Source organism: Grammomys surdaster, unplaced genomic scaffold, assembly GCF_004785775.1.
Source record: "Grammomys surdaster isolate TR1022 unplaced genomic scaffold, NIH_TR_1.0 125888, whole genome shotgun sequence".
Classification (NCBI taxonomy): domain Eukaryota; kingdom Metazoa; phylum Chordata; class Mammalia; order Rodentia; family Muridae; genus Grammomys; species Grammomys surdaster.
In genome coordinates, this window is record NW_021620713.1 from 2,272,397 (window position 1) to 2,297,812 (window position 25,416).

At 39.0% G+C, this 25,416-nt stretch overlaps 1 protein-coding gene across 2 annotated transcripts in view; it reads right to left on the reverse strand.

The window, feature by feature from the left end:
• The window catches only part of Gtdc1 (glycosyltransferase like domain containing 1), a 352,841-nt gene extending 328,135 nt beyond the window's left edge, over nt 1-24,706 (reverse strand). The window contains exon 1 of one of the 2 annotated variants that reach the window (XM_028752204.1): nt 24,677-24,706. The gene's annotated coding sequence lies outside the window, so the exon portion shown is untranslated. The remainder of the gene's footprint in view (nt 1-24,676) is intronic. The other variant, XM_028752205.1, reaches the window with a different exon arrangement.
• Nucleotides 24,707-25,416: the final 710 nt, after the last annotated feature.

Here is a 25,416-nt window from a genome sequence, read left to right on the forward strand (position 1 = left end):
AGAGGAGAGGGGAGGGGAGGGGAAGTGAGAAGAGAGGAGAGGGGAGAGGAGGGGAGGAAAGAGGAAGGGAGGGGAGGAGAGGGGAGGGGAGGAAAGGGGAGGGGAGGGGAGGGGAGAGGAGGGGAGGGGAAGAGAGGGGAAGGGAGAAAACAGAAATCAGATGGAACACTGGCTATTATTTCAGGCCTTCAGAGGCTAAGGCAGGATTGCTGTGATTTCCAGGCCTCCAAGAACATTGAGCTATAGTCCCAGGCCAGCCAGAGCCACTGGATAAGGTGCAAGGCCATAAACCATGAACAAATGTCAAGGGGAAAAATACTTGATACTCCTCATGGAAATTAGTAAATCAAATCCACTATGGAACCATAAGAAGCTTGCTCAAAAAACAAAAAGTAGGGTAATTACTCTCTTGGCATCCCTCCCACTCTCAGAAGCTATAATCAATAATAATAATAATAATAATAATAATAATAATAAATGTTGTATTATTTGTTCTGCATGTTATTGTGACAAAAATAACTTACAGAGTTTATTGTGCTTCCCAGTTCAAGGGCACAGTTCATCATGGAGTGAAGTAGGAGGAGCAGAAAGGTCATAGCAAAGAGTGTGAATAAAATGGTTATGTTGCATTTATCAAGAAATAGAGAGAGAGGCTGGAGAGATGGCTCAGCGGTTAAGAGCACTGACTGCTCTTCCAGAGGCCCTGAGTTCAATTCCCAGCAACCACATGGTAGCTAACAACTACCTGTAACTGGATCTGATGTCATCTTTCTAATGTCATCTTCTGGTTGTGTATGAAGACAGCCTCAGTATACTCATATAACTAAAATATTCTTAAAAAAAAAAAGTAGAGAGATAGATACTTTCTCCTTTCCATGCACTCTAGAACCCCATACCATGGTACCGCCCACATTTAGGGTGACTATTTCCATCTCAATTAACTAAGTCAGAAATGCTTTCATAGAAACATGGCATAATGGTACACATGTTTAGCACTCATAGGAGGTAAAGGTGGGCAGATCTCTGTGAGTTCTTCGAGGCCAGCCTAGTCTACATACTAAGTTCCAGGACAGCCAGAGCTATATAGTGAGACCATGTCTCCAACCACATACACCCCCAAAAAACACTTTATAGGCACATCCAGAAGATTGCTTCTATAATTATCTAAATTTTAACAATCACAAGTCCACCCCTGGTCAATTTGACATGAGGCTTTCAAGCAGTATCTTCTACCCCTTGTCGCTACAGGCTCATGGCCATCTCATAATGCAAAATACATTCAATCTAACTTCAAAAGTCCCTGTAAGTGTAAGTACAGAGTTTCTACTCTGGCTCAGGCTGTGTTCCCCTTGTTCAATTCAAAAATAATTTACATATTCAAATACATAACAGCAAACATTCCTATGCTGAAAAAGAATAGAGCAGAGCATAGAAAGACCAGATTAAGGCCAGAACTGAAGATCATCATATGAAAAATAATCCAGGCTACGAAAGACAAGTACATCATGTTTTCTCTCACATTCTGAATCAAAGCGAGTGGTGCACAAAGGGGAGCATTTAGGAATAAGAGGGGATCAATGGGCAGTGAATTAAGAATGGATAATTAGATAATGAATACAAGCAAAGTACTTTACATACATGTCTGAAAACATAATCAAATTCATTCCCTTCTTTAATGTGTATGAGTATATGCTCACATAAATTTATACGTGCTACCTGTGTGCAAGCATCTCCCAAGGCCAAAAAAAAAAAAAAAAATAAAAAAAGCTTCAGATCTCCTGGACATGTAGTTACAAATGATTGTGAGCCACCTGGTGAGTAATGGAAAGCAGACCCAGGTCCTCTGCAAAAGTAGTAAGCCACTTACACACTAAGCCATCTTTCCAGCTCCTTCTGAACATCATTCATGTGTATAATACACATAAATAAAAGAATCACACTCCTTTAAAAAAACTTTATGGAATTATGGTTACCATTTTTTTTAAACTAATCACTGAAAATTATGTGTACTTGTATACTTGGGTGTATGTGTTAACTTTTTTTTTCAACTTTTAGAAAGTATTCCATATTTGAATTTAATATATCAAGGACTCAGCACCAAGACCAATGGATTGTGTGTGCTCTAATTTACAAAAATCCACACAAGTCTGCTAGGTACTTCAATGTGGATTGCTAAGGTGTACATTTACTATACTAATGTGAACAGACACATTCCTAAAGCTATAGATATTTAAAGATGACAACTAGCATCAAGATATTCTTATTCTAGAGCAGTTTAAGAAAAGAAAGGATCACTTGTTATTAAACTAACTGTGCTGCCTAATACTTCTTAGGACAATATGTTCAAATTGTTTTAAAGTGGCTTCTCTGTATTTTAGTGTTTCAAATCAAAGAGAATTACTAGGTTTTTTTTCTGTTGTGATAAAACAACCATCAAAAACAACTTGAGGAGAAAAGGGTTTAACTTAACAAGTTATAGTCCATCATGACAGAAAGCCATGACAAGAACGCAAGCAGGAACCTGGAGACAGGAATTGAAGCAGAGACCACAGAAGAATGTTGTCTACTGGCTTGGCTCTATGGCCTGCTCAGCTTGATTTCTTATATAACCCAGGGATGGTATCTCTCATAGAAGGCTAGGCCATTCCACATCAATCATTAATAATAATAATTTTTAAAAAAAGCCTACATAGATAGGCTTGCCCATAGGCCAATCTAACAAAAATTCCTCAACTAAAGTTACCTCTTCCCAGGTGCCTACTTTTAGTCAAGGTGACAAAAACTAACCAGCAAAGAGGAAAAAAAAAAAAAGGCATTTTAATTAGACTAAGAACTTTGGTCTTAATGCTTATAACATCCAGGTTTTTAAGTGAGTGGTATTTCCAACTAGATAATGCACACTCTATCTCATTAAAAGACTTTAGACATTAACAAAGAAATACACAAGTGACATATAAAAACATCAAAACCACTAGTGTAATTAACCCGTGGATGTACATCCTTAACTAATGGTCAGAAGAGTTTTCTAAGCTTTAGGCATCTCACGTGAACCAGCACTACCTCTTCCCAGCTATCCTCAATCCATCTATACCCACCTTCATGCCTGTCTATCCCTCACGCTAAAATATAAGACTTGGTCTCCCACTTCATCTGCTCTCCTTCTAACAGCCATCTTAACTGTGGTCTCTTCCATATGGTGTACTCTGAACCTCAATGCACATAGCAGAATTTCCCACTGCAATAGCACTGGCACGTAAACATGTAGCACACCTATGTAATCTGCTACAGAGGAACCTCAACTATTTATATTGAAACAGATGCTCCCTAAAGACAAAAATGTCCCAGCCATCTTTGCCTTCCATGAATGCCTAGTGAAATGTCTTACTTATTCTGTTCTAAGTGCTCACTAACACTCTGCTTAACAAAATGAAAATCTTATTAAACCAGGAAATTAATCAACTGAACCAAATGGAGTACATGCTTTTATTTCCTTTTGCTGGTTCTTTCAACATAGTGCTTTCCTTCAAGTACATTTTCTACATGATCTATTTGGAGTTCATCCAATTCAGCTAACAATGTGCATCCATTTCTATAATGGCTTATTACCACACTCTTGTATACGCATTTTCTGTCATACAAGTGGAGCTAAACAATACTATACTGATACCAAAGACAACTCAGTAAATTGCTGAGTTCTAAAGTTCAGATACACTAACTGCAATTGTATCATCACTGCTTCTTAAGGTGATTCCAACATCATTCTATACCAACAAGGTGCCACTAGTGTTAAAAGCTGTTAAATCTTAAAATTTACTCATAGTGCAGGCTGATTTTCTTTTATTTCTTTAGTTACCAATCACCATACCAAAAAAATGCCTTTGCACAAGACGCATCACTAGCTGTAGAGAATATCACTTCTTACTTGAAGGCTACACAGTGTAGGAAGCCGCGCATGCGCTGGCTGAAGCTGTGTTTGCCTGGCATCCGGGATTCTTCCTAGTAAACAAGTAAATTGCACATGTGCCATGGTAAAAGCCTGCCAAAGTTAAAGCCCATCCCACGGCGTTTTGGCGCGCAATGAGTAAGCAGCCAATCAGAGGTGAATACACCGCTCTAGGGTATATATAGCAGTGCTTTCCCGGGCCTGGCGTCTTCTTCGTCTTCTTCTTCCACCATTTTGTTTTTTGGGAATAAACGTGTTCTTACGGAAGGATCTTGATATGTGTGGCGTGTGCGTTCTTGCTGGCGAGACAATTACACGCGCGCCTCACAGTTGGTGCCGAGAAACCCGGGAGAATTTACCATCGCCGGCGCTGTTTAAGAAGACCCTCCACGCGTGGAGCAGATCCAGAACCGTAGGGCAAGGTAAAAATCTCTGAGAGACAGGTTTGGACTTGATTTATTTCGTCTCCCTCCCCAGTTGGCAGGAACTTTAGAAGCTCTCGCTATGGTGCTAGCAGCGTTAGTTCTCTTCCTTCTGGTTTTCGTGGCGGCCCAGGGAGTGGTAGACGGATTACAGGTCAGCATGTCAGAAACAGAGAAAAAGAAGCGCTTAGAAACTCAGAAAGAAAAGGGAAAAAAAGACATGTCGAAGAAATTAGACCCCCCCAAGGACCGATCCAAGGGGGTGAGAGATGAGGGAAAAAACGCCCTTGGGAGAGTCGAAAGAACAGGAAGCCTCAGAAAGAAACCTCTTTATCTGGTAAAGGAGCCGGGGTTTTTACGGCTTGATAGCTCTGAGTCGGAGGGGCTAACTTCCTCCAAGGCAGAAGACTCAGATGAAGAGATAGATGAAGAAGAAAGATGCCAGCCAGATAAACGGCCACCGCCACGAGATCGAGTGCTTGCGTTAGTGATGGTTATTTAGAGGCTGTGTTTGCAAGAAGAGTGTTTCGGGAGAGGCAGTCTAGGTGAATGAGGTGCCCAGTGCCGATTTTGCCTAAGAGGTGACAGTGAAACATAGGTCAATAAAATTCTAAACAGACATTGCCTACAGTCTAAAAGCTGCTTCAGGTGGAAAGAGCAGGGTTAAAAAGAATTAGAAAGCAGGGTATTGAAGTGTTACATTAGCTGCCCGCTACATCTCCAATGAACGAGATGAAAAGTTACATCTTAAATATGAGAGAGAAAGAGTTTTAAAAATACAGGTGTCCTCTCTCTGAGCTGTGTCAACAAAAAAGAATGAAAAGGCTATTTCAGAGTTCATCTAGAAACAGAGAATTCAGGAGACGTCCAGAACTTCTCTGTAGCTCTTAGAGGTCCTTCTTTGTTGTTTGTCCTTGGCGCGCCAATGTCCACGTGTTTGTGTTTGCTTTTTGTTTCGTTGTCTAAATGTTCTGTGTTTGTTACGTGTTCAAAAAGAAAGATCGTTAAAACTGCTTGATCCAACCTTTGGGAGCTAAAAAAAAAAAAAAAAAAAAAAGTCTTTTCAGGAATTGAGGTTGGCATAAGCTGCTTTTAAAAGAGATCAACAACATTTTGGGTTTTATAAGGAAGCTAAGACTTATTTTGTCCTAAAAAAATCTCTGTGACAAAGTGCTTTTCTCTTGAAATTACAGCTAGAAAAAACAAGAAATTTTGTTTGATCTAAAAATAAGATATGTAGCCATTTCATTGTTGTTTCTGATTGGTTTTAAAAGTATAAAAATGTTCTACATGTCTTGGTTATAGACTATTGGCTTAAATTATTGGGTGTGATTAGAAATTTACAACTTTGATAACAAAAGGTGGCGTAAAACTAACTCAGTGTTAGAGTCATTCAGAAACCAAGTGTATAAAAAATAAGATTTTAAACCAATATCTCTTCAATGAGATAGTAAAAGCTGCTTCATACATTTATATGTAAAAATTGACAACAAAACTTTGTAACATAGGGGTAATCTACTTGGTGTTGATTTTAGAGAAAATAGATTGTTTAAATTGGTTTTGCTTTTGCTTCTCAAAATTAATGGTTATACTCTAATATTACAAAAGAAGTTTAAAAGTTTAGTTAAACTGCCAGTATTCCATTGGCTACAGTTGACAGTTGTAATCTTGAGTTTAAAATTTTTTGATTCGCCCATGTGATAGAAGGGAGAGACAACAGGTAGAGTTAAATAAAAATATTTAAAACAAGTTGTGATACAGTGCTGGCCTGCTAGAGATTAAGAACATTTACATTTAAATTAAGACATACAGACTGAGATCTTAACATGCTTGTAAGACAAGGTCAGTGTGATGTTAATCAGGTTAAATTGCCCACACAGCTCTCAGACCATACAAACAAAGACAGACTTAGATACTTGTCTTTGCAATGAAATTGCACCCTCATACAATCAGGGTCTGGCCATAGCTTACACAGAGCCATAGGGATGGGGGCTGTTCTAAATGTAGAAATTTAGATAGTTTTTAAAGTGACTGTCCCAGGAACAGAGGCTTAAACAACAGTCAGGTGACCAAGGTTACCTGACACACCTGTCCTTGGTGCAGAAAAGATAATCCTTGGGCCAGGCCTCAGGATATAGGCCAAGATTAAAAACATAACAAGAGACCTAACCTTAAATTAATAATTGAAAGAAAAAAGGTTTTAAAAGATTGATAGTTACTAGAGCTATTTAACAATTTTTGGAAGACAAGATTGCCTTCAGCTTGGCTTTATCTGATACTTCACTCAGCTAAAAAGAGTTGGTTATTCAATTAATCCAAAAACACTAGAGCCGGGCCGTAGTGGCACCCACCTTTAATCCTAGCTCTTGGGAGGCAGAGACAGGCAGATTTCTGAGTTCGAGGCCGGCCTGGTCTACAGAGTGAGTTCCAAGACAGCCAGGGCTACACAGAGAAAGTTCAAATTTAAGATTTATAAAACTAATGGGGCACTACAGCCTGACTTGCCTACTCCAGCTGCCATTCAAGTAAATACATATAAAATTATTATAGATTTAAAAGATTGTTTTATACAGTTCCTTTACCTCCTGGTAAAGGTGAGAGGTTTACATTAAGTGAAATTGCTTGTGATTTTTGAGAGCCCATGAAGCCATTCATTAAAAAAGCTTGCCCCAAAGAATGATTAATGGCCTTAAAAAATTTGTTGTTGCTTTAATACAAAAGGTTAAAGCGTTTGAATCTCTCAGTGTATATTATTCATTGTATATTTTATTGGCTGATCTCTCTAAAGGAGTTTTTCTACAAGCCTTTGCTCTAGTACCATACAAAAAATGGTTTACTTTTAATGATTCTCAAAAGTTGTTAATAGATATTAATTGGCTAAAGCCTCATCTTCAACTTACCATAGGAGAACGTAAACCTCTGTTAGATATTCTCAAGGGAGATGCAAGTCCTAATTCCCCTTGACAATTAACTGATGAGAGATAGATAAACACTTTCACCCTCAATATTTTAGAGCCTGACAGGCCAAAAGAGATGGTCAAATAAAAAGACATCTTGACCGGACAATGAAAAGGTCCAGATTCTATTTTAATAAAAGCCAGGGGAGCGCTTTGTTTTTCCACAAGAAGAAGACAATCCATTTTGGCTACCAGAGCGACTGACGTGACGATCGTGACATCTGAAGATGACCCCCCAAAAGACTCATATACAGATCCTTATTTAGATACTCCAGCTTTGGGTTCCTAGTATTTTTGTTTATTTTATCAAATTCCACCTTTAAGAATTGTACCAATGAAACTTACTAGATGTCCCAGTGTTAGAATTCTGAAAGATTCACTCGCGCTATGGTTACCAGAGTCACACAATGGGTTCCCGTCCCCGTAGAGACTCCTTCCACTTTGTCATTATTTAGACAAAAAAGAGATTTTGGTATAACTACAGCCATAGTGGCGGCGATATCAGTTAGTGCCATTACCGCCACTGCCACTGGGATTGCTATGTCAACTTCTGTTCAGATAGACACTACTCTCAACCAATTGTCAGCCATGGTGGTAGAGACTGCTAACCTTCAAACCTCCGCCAGCGCCCTACTAAAAGGCGGGCTAATGATCCTTAATCAACACCTTGATTTAGTGAGAGAGAGATTGGATATCCTCTTTCAATTAGCCCAATTGAGATGTGAGAGAAAACTGGGTGCACTTTACATCACCAGTGTACAGTATAAAAACTTTACTCGTGTAACTAATCTGTCCAGAAAATTGTTTCAATATCTTGCAAGAAATTGGTCAGAAAACTTCGATGTGACACTCAGAAAATTGAGAGCAGCTGTGGTGAACATCAACTCGACGCGCGTGGATCTGTCCCTGACTGAGGGACTGTCCTCATGGATTTCTTCAGCTTTCTTCTTTTTTTTTTTAAGTGGGTGGGAGTAGGCCTGTTTGGTACGCCCTATGTTGCAGATTAGTGTTCATTTTTTGGTTGGCTTGCAAACTCAGAGCTCAACAAAATCTTGACAAGGCTATTATTGCCCAGACACTTGTAGCCATAGAACTAGGGGCTTCCCCTGCAGTGTGGTTATCACTGCTTCGAAAATGAGTAGTCTCCCCCTCACTAGTGGTGGTGCTAAATGTTGGGACATCAGCCATTGCACCCCAAAGGATTTGCCCATTGCACTGGGTCGGTGAGGAGTCTTGGCCTGGCTGGTCCTTGTCTGTGTAGCTGTGGTACCTGAATTTTGAGGCAAACAGCCCTTACACCCCTAGGAGATGACTCCATTGCACAGGGATGGGTGTTTGCATCTCTTTCTGTTCCCCTTAGCCCTTGCACTCAGAAGACTTGCTTCCATTGCACCTGATAGGGTAAGGGAGACTGTCTTAAACTATTAGTCCTTGATCGCTTATTCCCCCAAGATAGAATTTGCTTGATCGGGCTTGAGTTTGAGTCATAACTGGTACCACGCTAGACAGGCCAAGAACAGCCAGATAGACAGCTCCATCTTTTTGTCTCCAGGCCAGCTGCCATTGGTCCCAACGACGAGAAATAGGCTGATGCCACATGCCAGATATACACCATGAGGACAACTGGGGAATTGATGGCAAGCCAACCCCATGACGGGATTAGCGAGTGACAATGACCCGGGCGCGGGTATATCCCTCGTAGCCTAAGACAGGGTGGCTTGCCTTTCCTTGGTGTTAGCCCTATTGGTGCTGGGCGTAGAGAAACGTCAGCTAGCCTGGGACACAGGACATTGACCAGTGCCTGTTGAACAAAACAAAAGGAGATAGCCAGTAGACAGATTCCTGAGCCGCTGTACCCAAAGGCTTCTGGTAAAGACACCCTGTAAAGCCTCAAACATTTCTATACACAGTCTCTGCCCACTAAGGTGTTCGTTCCACGGATAGAAGGTCTGGTAAGTCAATAACGGAGCGGACGGATAAGCCTCGGCCACCTAAGACAGGGCAGCCCCGGGTGGGGAGGCTGACCCAGTGACAGGTAAGAGTTTGAGCACCGCCCTCTAAAGAGACTCAGACCCGCCGTGAGACCCCCAAATATGGGAATTACGAAACCTTCCCAGGGATCTCAACTACCACCCTCTGCAAAAAACAAAAAAGGGGCAGATGTAGGAAGCCGCGCATGCGCTGGCTGAAGCTGCGTTTGCCTGGCATCCGGGATTCTTCCTAGTAAACAAGTAAATTGCGCATGTGCCATGGTAAAAGCCCGCCAAAGTTAAAGCCCATCCCACGGCGTTTTGGCGCGCAATGAGTAAGCAGCCAATCAGAGGTGAATACACCGCTCTAGGGTATATATAGCAGTGCTTTCCCGGGCCTGGCGTCTTCTTCGTCTTCTTCTTCCACCATTTTGTTTTTGGGAATAAACGTGTTCTTACGAAAGGATCTTGATATGTGTGGCGTGTGCGTTCTTGCTGGCGAGACGATTACACGCGCGCCTCACAACACAGTTGTATTATTTTGCTTCTAACATCCTCATCAGGACATTGAGACACTACTGCTTTAAAGGTCATAGACTGACCTGAAAATAACTTATATACAGTATCTTACTCAATGTCTGGTTTAAAAGAACTTCAGTTAACACTCTACTAAAAGTCAGACTTTTCCATTGTTACTATTAAATACATGACAGAATTTAAGACGAAGAAAGATTGATTTGGCCTTACAATTTCAGAGGGCTCAATCCATGATCAACTAGGTCTACAGTTTCTGGACTATGAGGTAGTGAGGATGGAGAGGAGTTACGTTGAACACCTCGCATCAGCCAGGAAACTAACAGAAGTTCAGATTCTCAATGCTCATGTTAAAAAAAAAAGCCAGGTAGAACACTAGGCAGCATGCTCACATCTACCACTGGGAGACACCAAGGAGGACGCCAGGGCCTCACTGGTAAGGCAGGCTAACACTCCTTCCAATCCTTCAGTAAGTTTCAAGTTCAGTGAGAGAACCTGTCTCAAAAAACTGAGCCAGAGAGTGACAGCTGACAGCATTCAATGAAAATCACTAACCTCCACATCCGCACACATATAGGCAAGCACACCACCACAAAATTAATTTGCTTTGTTATTTTTGACAAATGTAGGAATTACCTCTAAGGCCTCATGAATGTTAAGAAAACTCTACTTCTGAGCTACAGACCTAGCCAAAAGATTAGTTTTGAACTCTTGATTTATTTAACAAATCAGGTAAAAGCTTAAGTATCACCTCCAAGATTAATACAACTTACTTTCTTCAACTATATTCTCCAGTAAAATGGTACCACCTATTCTACAGTAAACTGGTTTTTTTTCACTTTTATGATGTGATTCTCAATTTTAATATGGACAATTAACAATGACTATAGTCTATAGAGAGAGACTATATTACATATAGACTATAGTCTATATATATAAGACTATAGTCTATATAAATATGTATTTATGTATTTTTCTGAATTATTACATCATGAAAAGGATTTACATTAAAAGAAAGAATTAATAGCCATAATCTTCAGTGCTCAATTTACTGTTCCTTCCGCCCTTATACCAAACTTCATAATAAACCACAGACTTCCTAATTTGAACTTGCTATCAATGTTAAATTCACATCTCTTATTAAATGTATCTTATCTATAAGGTTTAAAATTAAAAAAAAAAGCCCTGTCAAAATTTTATGAAACAAAGAACCTCTAAAAATACCATTAATTTCTCTTTGTGTTGGCTAGCTACTGCTGGGCAAGAGGCCTGGCCTTGAGAGTGGTCTGTATCCCCAGTGAGACTCTATTGGAGAAAAACTAGTTTTTCCATTTGCTAGTGGTTATCAAAGGGAGATAGCTTCAGAGTTAGAGATTGGGGCATGTGTCCATTTTCCTCTGGGCTGGGACTCCATCTGGCCCAGACTCATGCCAGCCCTGTGCATGCTGCCACAGTTCAGAGATATTTTCATAGAAAACTTCTAAGTAGCTTCTTGCAAATACAAATATACTTTAGTCACATGACAACACAGTCTCAAGAATTCCAAGTAAAATTTACATGAGAAAATTGGAGTGATTATTGGGGAACAGACAGCATCTTTAAGAAATGGTGCTGGGGAAACTGTAGATTCACATGGCAGAAGAATGAAATTAGATCTGCATCTATTACCCCGAACAAAAATGATTACATCCATGAGAAACCTCAAACACTAAAACCTAAAACTGCTAAAAACAACAACAACAAAAAACAACAACAAAACAACATGGTCAGTTAGTTTCCTACAAGATTTGGGTGTAGGACAGACCTCTCTAAATAGGAATCCATTATTTACTCAGGAATGGGGGGGGAGGGGAGCTCATGAAACTAAACAGCTTCTGTACAGATAAGGAAATGATTAATTGAGTAAAAAGGAAAGCCACAGAATGGAACAGAATTTGTTTGCTATTTATCTGTCAAAGGATTAATATGCAGAATATACAAAAAAATCAAAAAATAAAGCATCAAGGAAACAAACGACCCAACTGAAAAATGGACTAGGGATGTAAACCAAGTTCTCAACAGAAGAAATAAAAGTACTGAGAAATAACTCAGAAAGAGTTAGCGGTTAGAGAAATGCAAAGTCAAACAACTTTGAGATCTTAGCCAGTCAGAACTGCTAAAATAAAAAACAACTGACAATAAACACTGGTGTGGCCATGGAAAGGAGGAACACTCAGTCACTGTTGATGGAATGCAGTGGTGCAGCTACTCTAGCAGTATAGAGAATCCTCAAAAACTAAAAACAGTCTACCATATGACCCAGCTATGCCACTCTTCTGACAACCATTCACAACCATCACATAATTCCCCGCTACATTCTAAATGTACTCCTTATGTGACAGATAAGTGTAGCTACCACCCCTCATCAAAGAACCTCTTTAAAGTAAATGGAGAGCCACAACTGGACACAATGCAAATGTATGAGAGGCCCCAGAGAGCACAAGTCCTGCAAAAGAGGGGCTGGAAAGATCTTAAGAGCCATAGCACTAGGAAATCTGCTGTGAAACAGTCTCTTCTAAAAATGGCTGCATAAACAAGACTCAAACAATGACAATACCAATCAATAAACATGCTAATATGAAAGAGGAAAATTTTCAATAGGTCAGTCCATCTCCTAGACAAAGAACTACATGGCAACAGATGACTGCTGAAAGGGGGAGAATTACCCTCTCCGAGGGATGAGCCCCTAGTTGATTGGCCAACACAAAGTGGTCACCCCTGAAACCATATACACACAAAACAACACAAACAGACTCAGTAGGATGGATGGATGGATTTGTGCATATATATGTGTGTGTGTGTGTGTGTGTGTGTGTACTGTGTGTGTGTGTGTGTAGTGTGTGTGTGTGTGGTGTGTGGGGGGGATGTGTGTGTGTGTGTACATAACAATAATAATCAAAGAAAAAGAGGCTATTAATTTGAGAGTGGGGAAGCCATAAGAGAGGTTGGAAGGAAGAGGTCTGGAAGAGTCTGAAAGGATAACAGACAAGGGAGAAGTAATACAATTATATTTTGATTTAAAATGTATTAAAAAATAAAGAAAAACATTATAGTGCTTAAACTAACCTAGTCTAGTAAACAGCTGTCATTCTTCACTGCATTTCCCTTTAGAATTCAACTCTAAAAAGTAATAACTATGTGAGTTTCATGAATGAAAACAGTATCTTTAGAGTCAGATTACCAAGGCAATTACTACATATCATTACAGAATGATAATGTAGTTTACATTCCGCAAATAAGGATCAAATTTACTTCAACTAAACTAACCACCACTACCTTTTTGTTTCATTTTTATTTTTATGTAGCCATAAAGTTTTTGGAATCACACAGCTTAACGCCATACTTGTACCATACATACTCTCAGCTAGTCATGACAAAGATATAGCAAACTTCTCTTTCACCATCTTTGTCTAACGGTGCATCACTGGCCCCAGCAGGCAGCTCACCCAGACAATTTCTATAATGGATTTTGGCTGTCTCTGCACAGTAGGTGACAATCCTTGTCAAGTTTCCAGTCTGTCTCATAACTGAATGATTAGAACCTGCTGCAGATGTCACATCTAAATACTTAAATGGATTTTTATCATTAGTGTCACCTATAAGACATTATCACTAACAGCATTGTCCTAGAGAACATCTATTTCAGTACTGCCAAACTCTCTTCATCATAACTGATAAGATACTTCCTCAAACAGAGGCCAGCAGGCTAGAACACAAAAGTAAAATCAGCACTGCTGCCTGTTCTTATAGAGGTATAACCTAAAGTAGGTTTTATATTTTTAAATAATTAGAAAAATTAACTTATATTCTGTGACATGTGAAAACAACATGGAATCAATTTTCAGTCTCCATATATAACACCTACTAAACAAGGGTCAATGTTCCTTCACTACTTCTCTACAGCTTCTTTCTTACCAAAAACAGCATACTGGATTATGAGCCACAAAATACACCAGCCCAAAATATTTACCATCTGGGTCCTTTAAAGAGAAAAGTCCATCAACTCTTAGCCTAGAGAAGTTTTTGGTATAGAAACTGTGATACTAAGGGTGTGCTGTGTTAATAACTTCAGTTGAATGATAATAAGCACTCAACTATTTCCCTGTCTCACTTCCCACCCACTCAATATCTCCCTCCAATCTAGACAGCTATATTCCCTTTGTTCTTCCCCTTGGTATAGGCTTCCCTTAATCAAAGGACCTTGAGCAGGAACAAACAATTCAGCTGCAAGTCTCCAATACTGGACTCTTCCATATCAGAAGCTCTCCTAGTTCTGGACTTCTATTCTGTATAAACTGTAATGGAGGTCTCTCCTATTTTCAGAGCTGAACATTTTCTGACATTACTATGCATGTTGACTGTCACTTCTACCATGCTCTAAAAAACACTGACATGTGAATGTCTCTGAGCACCTTTACAACTTGAATATTTTGACTTCTCCTGGCCTCAATGATTCCTCTTAACTACTTTGCTTTGAACCTTCAAACTTTTGACCTAGGAGTTGAGCCTTCACAAATTCTATTCTTCAGCTCAGTTCATACAAACACCAAATATAAGAATATAACAAAATCAAAATCTATACATATTGTTGTCTTTCTCACCTAAGAATATTCACCTTGAAATGTCTCTCACTTGTTTTAGTATCTGTCTCAAAAGAGTACATATTACATTTCCTTTTTTCTTCCAACTACTGATAAACCTACTTCATCCAAATGTTACATCCACCTACCAAGGAAGCCCAGTCCAAATGCTATATGCACCTAACAAGGAAGCCCAGGTTATCTGTAGCTCTTTGAGCATAAACTCATGTCAAAGCTCACAATGACACAGAGGATATCAGGAAAGAAGAGGTTAACTGAAATTACTTTATCTCAACTTAAAGTAGCTACCTGGCTGGCATCAATCCTTCAATCTTTTTTTTTTTTTCGAGACAGAGTTTCTCTGTATAGCCCTGGCTGTCCTGGAACTTACTCTGTAGACAAGGCTGGCCTCGAACTCAGAAATCTGTCTGCCTCTGCCTCCCAAGTGCTGGGATTAAAGCCAGTATCAATCTTAAAAACATAAATCTTTGAAGACATGCAAGAACCTTGTCTATTTCTAAAGTGACACAAAAGTCCAATAATAGAGAGCCTTAAAATTAAGACAATAAACTAGTTACATGTAGCCCATATTTAAAGAAATCCTAAGAAGACTAAATATTTAAGATATCATTCATTGACCTTAATGTAAAAAAATAAATAAAAAATAAAGAGTTCATAAATTTCTCAGTGTCTAAACACCTTTTGTATTCTTAAAAATTGTTAGGTCACTCCAAAATACTTTATGTATTAAAATTATCAATATTTATTGTGTTAGAAAGTAAGATACTATTTGTTAAATCATCATAAACCTAATAAGATATGTAATATTTAAAATAAATTTAAAATAAAAACACTTTTCAAAATACAAGAGCTTAGTAAGAAAATAATACTATTATAGGTTTTTCAAGTATCATTGTGTTCAGTTTATGAGAAGACAAGTGGATTCTCATATCTGTTTCTATACTGGTTCTGCTGTGAAATATAGTTTGACTAAGCTATATGAAAAAAACGGCTTAACAAAACAGCAAGAAAAATATGTTAATGCTAATACATATAAAGGATCATATTTATGATACTATACCAAAACTTAAGCAAAACAGGAGCTTCTTAAGGGCTAAGTTATAATGTGCATCCTAACACAGACATTTTTTGTATTATTTTACTTGCTTTTTGAAAGGATCTTTCATCCTTACTTGTAACAGTTCTCATTTTAAAACTACTGGTTTACTGATACAAATCTTGTCATAACTCACTATATAACAGTAAATATTCATTAGTATCACTGTGTTGACAGAGAATTTTTCAAATATTGAAAAGCTGATAAAAACATAGCAGGTAACAAAGGTTTTCCAAAATTTTAATTTTCATATAAAAATTTAGATTTTTATCTTTTGGGACAGTTGTTGCCCTTAAAGTGACAGATCCTCTTCTTTATTTTAAAGAAAATGGCTGACAGATGACTAAATTATCATAGTTTCTTTTTCTAGTGACTCTTTAAAGTAGATATGGTATTCCATATTTTTAAAAATGTGGCTAGCTTTACTAATAACCCAGAAAAAAAGAACGAGGGCTTTCTGTCCTTTAGACAAGTAATATACACTGTATATAAATCAGAAGTGCCTTCTGCATCCTTCCAATTTCACCTCAGGAAATATTAAAAGAAAGACTAATAAGTTAAAATTTTAAAATTTCATTGTTACTTCTCCCTCAAGTAACTTCTGAAGTGAAGATGGCTGGACATTTGATGTTTTCAGTATCTTTAAATACATATGTCACATGGGATATATACAATTACTAGTATAGCATGTAATCACTGGCATTTAATTTCTATGAAGATGTCCAAAGATTTACACATTTTTGTTTTTAAACCACAAGACAAATTTCAGGTCAAAAAGGCAAGAAGTTTTATTACTATGATAATAGTCTTAATTTTGTGGGCTCCACCTGTTAACAAGTAGCTATAACATATTCTGAGAACTACTATCTCTTTTTGTTAGTTTATTTGCTTGCTTGCTTATTTCCTTGCTTGCTTGTTTCCCAGACACAGTTTCTCTGTGTAGCCCTAGCTGTCCTGGAACTCACTCCATAAACAAAGCTGGCCTTGAACTTCAAGATGTACTGACCTCTCCCTCCAAATGCTAGACTTAAAGGCATGCATCACCACTGCCCAGCTTGAGAACTACTATTTTAAGGAAACACAGAAAGCTATAAATGATTAGGTGAAACCTCCAAATCCATAGTAAATATGCCTATACAACTGGTGTACCAAGTATCTGCATTTATAATTTTCCTTTTAATTGAAAATGCTCTCATGTGTTCTGGAACTTAATAGTAATACAAATAACAGCAATCAGCATTGAGTCTGGATATATAAACATTATCTCATTTAATCCTCTTAGATATCTATATTAGCTACTATGCCATAGATGAAGAAATCCAGATTAGAAGCAGAGGAAGTTGTTTGTTCACGGTCAGAAAAGCAGCTACTAAAATACCTTAGATTCAGACATAAACAATGCATATCTAACATTAATCTAACATTAAGTCTTGATAACTTATCTTTACTATACATGAATACTTCTGCCAAGGGAAGAATACCATGGTGAAAGAACAAGTTGGAGGTAATACATCTCAAGCTAGGAAACAGAAATTATGAGCCCAGCATCTCATGATTCCTCCAATACCCTTTAATACTTTACAATTTTAGGCCCTACCTTTCTAAGAGTCCCTGCTAATAGCACCACTTTAGAAACCAAGCCCTTTGGGTGACATCTAAACTGTAAGAACAGTATATTCTGCCCCTTTATACCACATATCAGTATATTATATGTACATAAACAGACTGAACCAGATCTCTATTTGAAAAGAAATACTTTTTTTTAGTTACTTGACTACCTATATCTATTTAAAATAGCATATAAACTAGATAATATATTAATTCATACCATTTATATATGAGCATAAATTAATGCATCAAAGAACATTTTTAAGTGCCACAGGATATCTCCATTCCAAACATCAGGAAACTGAAATTCATACATGTCTAATACCTACCTTCCTCCCAAGATCTACTGCTTATATTGTACAAAAATCTAAATCAACCTCAACTGACTCCTAAACCCAAAATCTTTGCTCATACATGCAGATTTATTAAAGAAAGTATCAATGACTCACCAATTGCTCACAAAGTTGATACAGCACTTGCTGATACCACACTGCACAAATCAATCAAGATATAACTCAACTTGCATCTTAAAAATCAACAAATAAAAAAACACATGTTGATAATAGGTACATTCTCACATGCTTCAAGGAGATCATCTATAGGCAATATTAAAGAATAAAGTAAATTGACTTATAAAATGTCAGTGCACATTTATGTGAGTTGTTTACATTAAAAAAAAAAGAAGACACTTAGAAGGTAATATCATCACAGCTACAGAGGCCATCTACAAATCAAACAATAGCTTTCAAAGCCAAAAGTACTGAAAAACTAAGTCATCTGCAACAGAAATCATTTTCCTAATTAACCTCAATTAATCAGAAAACTTTCCATTTCAAGTTAGAATCTACAAAGGTCAGGAGTCATGCCCTGAGGTTTGTTTCTACTTTAAGCATTTACACTACAAAATGGCTATTAAAGAGTTAAAGGTTTATTCAGTTCAATCTACTTGTTGAAAACCCAACTTTTAAAAAGTATAAGCATCTGTGGATTAGAGAGGAATGTGGTCTAATTTCAATCAAATCATATTCTCAGAGTCCACACATGTTTGTGAGGAAGCTGACAAAATGAAAGGCTCTGGGATATCACTAAAACAGAAGGCAGTATGAGCTGGAGATAAACAATTACTAATGTCACAGAACATCATTCCAGATTTGGGGAAAGAGATATCAATAAAAAAGAAAAAGAAAACCCTACAGCTCAACACTACTTCCTCCCATCAATGATTCCTATTGTGACCAAAAAGAATCACAATGCAATAATGTAAAAGCGAATGACAAACATAAAGGGGGGTGAAGATTGAGGTCATATCTTTTAACATGCATCATTTAAAGTAAGAGTTCCCCCACTTATCTGAATCAATTTTACATACTTCACTTCATTCAGATAATTGAAGTATTCCTTTAGAGTTGTAAAATGTTTACCTCAACATAATTAGTAAATTGTCCACTTAAAGACACCACTACAAAAAAATGCCATCTTCCCTTCTATACGTACACATGTACTCGACTATCATTAAATGTATGAGATTTTGGCTTCTGTGGAAAATTTAGCTCAAATGTCCTCTTTAAAAGATTAGTACAAGAAACCCTCCAAGAAAAGTTATGGTCATTACCTTTTTAATACAGAGTGTTTGCATTACTTGTTAAAGACATGGCAATTTGAGAGTTCAATATATGACTGCTGTTCTAAAATCAAATTAAAGGTTTAGACTACTAAAGAGTTTGATGACTTTCCTCAATACAATAACTAGAATTGTATGGAGAACAAAATCAAAGAGGTCTCTCTTTTTATAGGCAGTAATTTAAGGGCCCTGTAATGAGAATTTAGTCTTTAGTATATAATTACTAATGAACAAAAATGGGGTCATTAAACTCACTTCTTTATAGTGCCATAAAATTTCTATGTGTAAGAAATATAAAATAATATATACATATTCATCAAACTGAAAATACACTGAAATGTGCAGTGCCTTACAATTCAGCATCATGAAATTTTTACACCTTAAGTATATGTCTCTAAGATGACTGAAATCATTTTTCATATGGATGTTTATAATTTAAAATACAAAACCTCCAAGTACTAACATTGGCAATAAAATCTCTAAACTTCTTCAATGCATTATAAATTTTCTATAGACACTGTCCCCCAACATTAATACAGAACTTACTATTATAGAATGGATGTATTAACTAATAATAATAACTTGCTATGAGATATCCAGTCTCACTCTTAAAAGTATACACAGTCTACAAAACAAGAAATAACCATATTACAGAAGTGTATAATGAACACCTTATCAAAATAAAGCCTTATCAAAATAGAGACCACAGGGCAGAAAGTCAAACACTTGAAAATAGTGACCATTCAAAACGGACAAAATAATTCTAACCTAACTAGAGGCTAGCCAGGAAAGGGTTCTAAGTCATGACTGGATAAATCCTGGATGTCCTAGAGTTCTGATACATATGAAAAGCTGAACTTCAAAAATGTTACAAATGGTAACAGCCCAAGAATCTCCATTTCAGTATCTCAAGAGCAGTACAATGAGTATGAATCTAAAAGAGTCACACTCAGAGCCCTGATTCTGCCAGGACCTCTACTGTCTACAGATAAAAACAGGCCTTAGTTTCCTATGTAGAGAAGGGAGGACCTGGCCAATCTTCCTGGTGCTTAAGCAAAGAGAATGTTCTAGTTCCACAAGGGTTCTGAAAAGGAAGGGAGGGAGGGATAGGGAAGAAGGGAGGGAGAAGGGTTGGTGGGTCAGTCAGTCACAAAAGAAGTCATGATTACTTTTTTAGACAAATATTCAAAAAAATGTACCATTTGTTCAAATAGCTTAAATGTCACAAGGAGGAAAAACTTATGTATTCCTACAAACTCTTACCTCATTCTATATCCTAAATTCTTCTTTAACTTTATGAAATATCTGAGTGTCTCTTACATACTTTTGGTATATTAGAGTCATACATTTGTAAAACTCCTAATGAGAAATGTGTTTAAAAATAAACTCTCAGATGCACACAGAGTACATTGCCAAGGATATACACAGCATAATACCGTTCTTCTATGAAGAATGGATGATCAAGGTACAACTCTGACTTCTACCAAAAGAGATTCTGGGGGGCAAGGAGGTGGGGAGTATATTCACCCTCTGTATGAATAAGACTGATCTGAAAGGAAGACTGGGCCATACTGCATTGGCAGACGCAAGACGACAGCTTCATAGAAGTAAGTCCCATCTGCTTCTACTATAAACTTGCTTTGAAAACAAACTAAGTAGAATAAAAAAATGAATGTAGTTCAAAGACAGTATCACTGTAAAGGTTATGATCTAGAACTTCACATCGTCAAATAGTAATCACTCTGTAGAACTGGCCTGGCTATATATTTATTTGCTAGGCCCAATTCTATCAGCTTTTCAAACTGTACTCTGCGAAAGAAACCATGAAATGTTTCCTATTTAGTTTTGCTTTCATACACAAACACATTATTTTGATCTACAAAAAAAAATATAAGTATAAGCATAAAAGAGAAGATTCACAGTATTTTAGAATTACCGCCAACATAAAGCATACTTCATTAAAATATCATTCTAAGAGAGCTTGACAAAGTAGTCCAAACTCCCAAATCATGTTATTTATGCATTCTACAGGCTGAAGAATACATCCGTATAAAGTGAAACCAAAACTTCAAAATATGGTCTATGGTAACAATTAGAGGTTGCTGAATTCATGGTTATCAAACTTTGCTCCAGTAGAAATTTCACATTACTCTAGTATAAAAGAGGTATTCTATCACTAAATTCATATACCTGTACACTGAAATTTTTCAGTGACATTAAAGAACAAAATTAATGCTTCTTTCCCCAATTTTTCTAAAATACTATATACCTTGGCATTCTCTCTTTCAGTACTGGTTCAACACAAGAAAAAAATTAGTAATTTCAATTTTACTAAAATCATAATTTTGTATTTCCAGGGACTCATCTACCAAAAGACCAAAGCATTCACAGAATACCTATCCACTGCACTTGACACTAGCCATACAGATTAAAAACATACAGCCATTCTTCCAAAAACACCTACCAAGAAAAGACATACAGGAAACAGATATTTAGTAAGTCTTTACCACTATGCTGTGGGAGATATAAAAATCCCAGCCCACCCAAACAAGAACCTCAGGGCTCCTGTGTTTTAGGATTTTTTTAATTGCATCTCTCCTTCTACTGAATATCATAGTCATACATAATATAACTCAAAAACTGCTGGTATACCAATCTTCTGGGACACAGACTACCTGATTCAAGAATATGAATCACAGGGATAGAACTGATCTATCAGTTACGAATGTGACACCTTTGACCTACAATTTGTCCTGTCTACAAGATGTTCTGAGGTAAAGATGACACAGAAATTGTGGGAGTAGCCAACCAATGACTGGTCCAGCTTGAGATTCATTCAAAGAGAGGAAGCCCACCACTCACCCAACCTAGAGAGCCAGAACCCAGTGGCTGGATAGCACAGAGAACTATGATAGAACCAAAGACAACTAGCAAAATAAAATAAAACAGAACAAATCACTGAAATGATTCCTAATGATATTATGTTCTATTCATAGATTGGTGCCTAGTCCAATTCTCAGCAGAGACCCACAGTCAAACAAAAACTACAGAAGAAAGAGGGGAAGGATTCTAGGAGCCTGAGAGGTCAAGGACACCACAAGAAAACCCACAGAATCAACGGACCTGGGCTCACAGGGGCTCACAAAGACTGAACCATCAACCAGGGAACGTGCATAGGTCTGCTCTAGGCCTTCTGCATACATGTTACAGTTGTGTAGCTTGGTCTTCTTGTGAGACTACTAACAGTGGGAGCAAGTCTTTCTCTAGGTCTTTTGCCTGTTTTTGAGACTGTTTTCCTCCTACTGAGTTGCCTTGTCCAGCATTAATATGAGGGGAGGTTCCTAGTCTTACTGCAACTTGACATGCCTTGTTTGGTTGATTCTCATGAGAGGCCAGTTGTTTTCTGAAGAGCAATGGAGGAGTAGTGGGGGAGAAGGAACTGGAGGGAGAGGAGGGATGAGAAACTGTGGTTGGGATATTATGATATATGAGAGAATAATACATTTTTAAATTTTTTAAAAATGTGTATTCCTTTTACAGAAGACCCAAATTGAGTTCCCAGAATCTACACAACTCCAACTCCAGGGCATCTGTCACCTCTGGCTTCCATAAAAAACCTGCACTCGAGTGTATATGCACACATACAATTTAATTAAAATAAACATGTTTTTAAAGACTATGACTAATGAAATCCCAGCATGGTAGAAAGTGGAGCCCTGAGGATGAGGAGCTCAAGACCACCGTCAACGATACAGTGAATTCCCGAGCCTAGGCTACAGAAGAACCTGTTTCAGAAAAAGAAAAGAAGCTGAAATCTGAATACTTCTCAAAAGGAAAATTACTACGTTCAAATTTTTAAACTAAAATAGAAAGAAATGCTTCAACTTAGAAATGTAAGAATAGTTTGCTAACTACAAGTAATTGTACCATCTGTATCTAATGTGTCAAAATTAGAAATGATTCTTATATGATCTGAAAGGGAGGGTAAAAAAGAAAGGCAGTGATTACTTGGCAGGTTTTAAGATACCATAATCAGTAGGGAAAGAACCAGAGCTCAGGAAAGTATTTTACTTTGCTCAATGGACTGAGGAGTCGGGGTAGGGAGTTGGCCAAATCAAGATCAAGTTTAGTACAAAAGTGTGTCCATCAGAAGGTTTCAACTAGTTAAATGCTTAATAAAAGTCAAGTAGCTCTGTTAGTTACTTCTAAATCTCTTGAAAATGTAAAATAGTGAAGCTGGACTATACTGTTGAGGTCCCTCACCAACAGGAAATCCTACTAGTCTATGATTTATATGGTAAAAATGTTAACATGATTTCAGAACAAAAGTAAAGACACTATAGTGTTATAAAGTGTATTATTAGTAGGTATTATACCTACTAATGGTTTAAATTTCTTGGAGTATCCTGATTCAAAATGTCTTTCCCCAACCCTCAATATTAAACTGTTTCATTAAATACAGAACAAAACCCTAAGGACAACAGTATATAAATTCTTCTCAGCTGAGTTGAGAATCCAGTCCACATCAAAACCTGGAATGCACTAACTAAAAGTCAATATCTCACTTGGTATGTAGGTTCCAACATGTAACTCCTGTCATTGCTAAAGCTTAAGGTAAAACAGGTTAATAGAACACAATAAAATGGCCCTATTAAGTTATACTGATTTTTCCCCCAGCAATTCCTTTACCTAACCACTACAGTAAGCTTTAAAGTCATCTTCAAGGGTACTAAGTCAGCCAAGCTGGGCACAGGAGGGAACAAGGTGTGTGGAATGATCACCTTCAACTCACGTTTCCCTTTTCTAAACTGTGATACAGGTGGGAGGGGAAAATGTAAGCCCTTTCCTTTGAACTTCTCATCACAGAGCCTCAAGGCACTAACTTAAGAATTACCTCAAAGCTTATGAGGCGTAGTTCTAAGACTATAAAAGTTGCACTAGCCCCTCGGAGTGGGAGTAGGGGTGCTGACGCTGCCTACCACCAGATCAAGGGTTAAATTGATGAATTAATGCAACTTTCAGTTAGTTGTTCACTTAGTTGTAAAGATTTATTAACTCCAAGAACCCTTCCTCGCTGAAGAACGCCCGAACTGGCGGAATCCTGCGTTTGGAAACCTCAGGCCTATGCCGAATCCTCTAATGGGGGGCGCGAGGTGTTGGGTCTCGTCGTCCGAGGTGGGGACGCCGGTATCCCAACTAGGAAAACTCAGGCCAGGGGCCCGCTGAGCGGGAGATGACCTAGTGTGGGCCTGGACTCTGTCCGTCCCCGGCTCCGCGCCGGGAGAAGCGTCGCCTGGGACCCACATGACAGCCTGGCAGAGCAGGAGGCCGCGCGTGCGCCCGGGAAGCGCGGCCCCGGCTCCGCCCTCCTCCCCCTCCGCTCCTCGCGGCCGCCGCCCCACTGGGAACTCCGCGCCGCGCGGCCCCGCGAGGCGGGCGCCGGGAGGGAGGGGCCGCGCTCCCCGCCTCCCGCGGCCAGCGCAGCTCCCAGCCAAGACGACTCACCTCCTCCTCCTCCTCCTCCTCCTCCTCCACGGCTCCCTCCAGGCCACCGACAGCCCAGCTGGCGACGCGCTGACGCCGAGCCCCTCCCCCGCCGCCGCCACCGAGGCCGCAGCCCCTCCCCGCAGCGGCTGCAGCGGCCTTGGGGCGCGTCAGGCGCCGGTCCCGCCCTCGCCCCGCCCCGTCCCGCCCACAAGCTTGAGGCTCCGCCCCCGGCGGCTCGCTCCACGCGTCGTCCCTGACTCAGAGGCCGCTAGGTGCGGGCGAACTCTCCACAGGGGCGCGGCTCCTCACACCTGCTCTCCGCCCACGGGCCCCTCGCACGCTTTCCAGTCAAGCCAGCGCCCCCGCCGCCCCTTCGGCTTTTCCGTACTCTCTCACACCTCTGGTCGCTGCCTCCGCTCGCGCTGCGGCCTTCTCTTCCTACGGAGAGGTCTGTGGGCTGACTCACCGGGTCGCTCGTTCTTAAGCAGGTGCCTAGCCGGCACCTGTAGTCCCTTTCCTTTCCTTCCGGGCGCGCCTAAGCCTCAGGGACCCCGCATGGCAAGTGCACACCCTCCTGCATGTATTTGGTCAGCACGCCCCACTTTCCACCCCCCTCGAGATTCCTGCGGGACCTCTGCTAGCCGGTGCTGGCTTTTCCTCTACTTAAGTTATATGCAGCCTCATGGTTGTAGATACTATACCTACTAAAGATGCATCTTGAGTATTGATAATAACATAACCGCGGTCCCGATCACAAGAGTAGTTACAGGGCAATTAAAAGTCAGAAAGAATCCAAGAAAAACTCTAAAGGATTTCTATAAAATAGGAATTTGTCTCCTTTACATTGCTATGAGTCTGAATTAGTGATTTCGTATTTGGATTAAATGATTCATGCAAAGACAAAACATGCAATGGTAGGTCTATGCTTTTATCTGGTAAGTTCATTTGTCAAGCTACAGCTTGAACAGACTGTAGTGCAGAAATGCATTAAGCATACCAAAATAACAGAGACTGATTAGGCCTTTGGAGTTACAACCACAAGTTGCTTAAAGTTATGTGAGAAAACATTGTTATCCTTAAATCGAATAGTAAAAACGATCTTCTGTTCTAAACAAAGCCCACACTCTATGTGGACCTC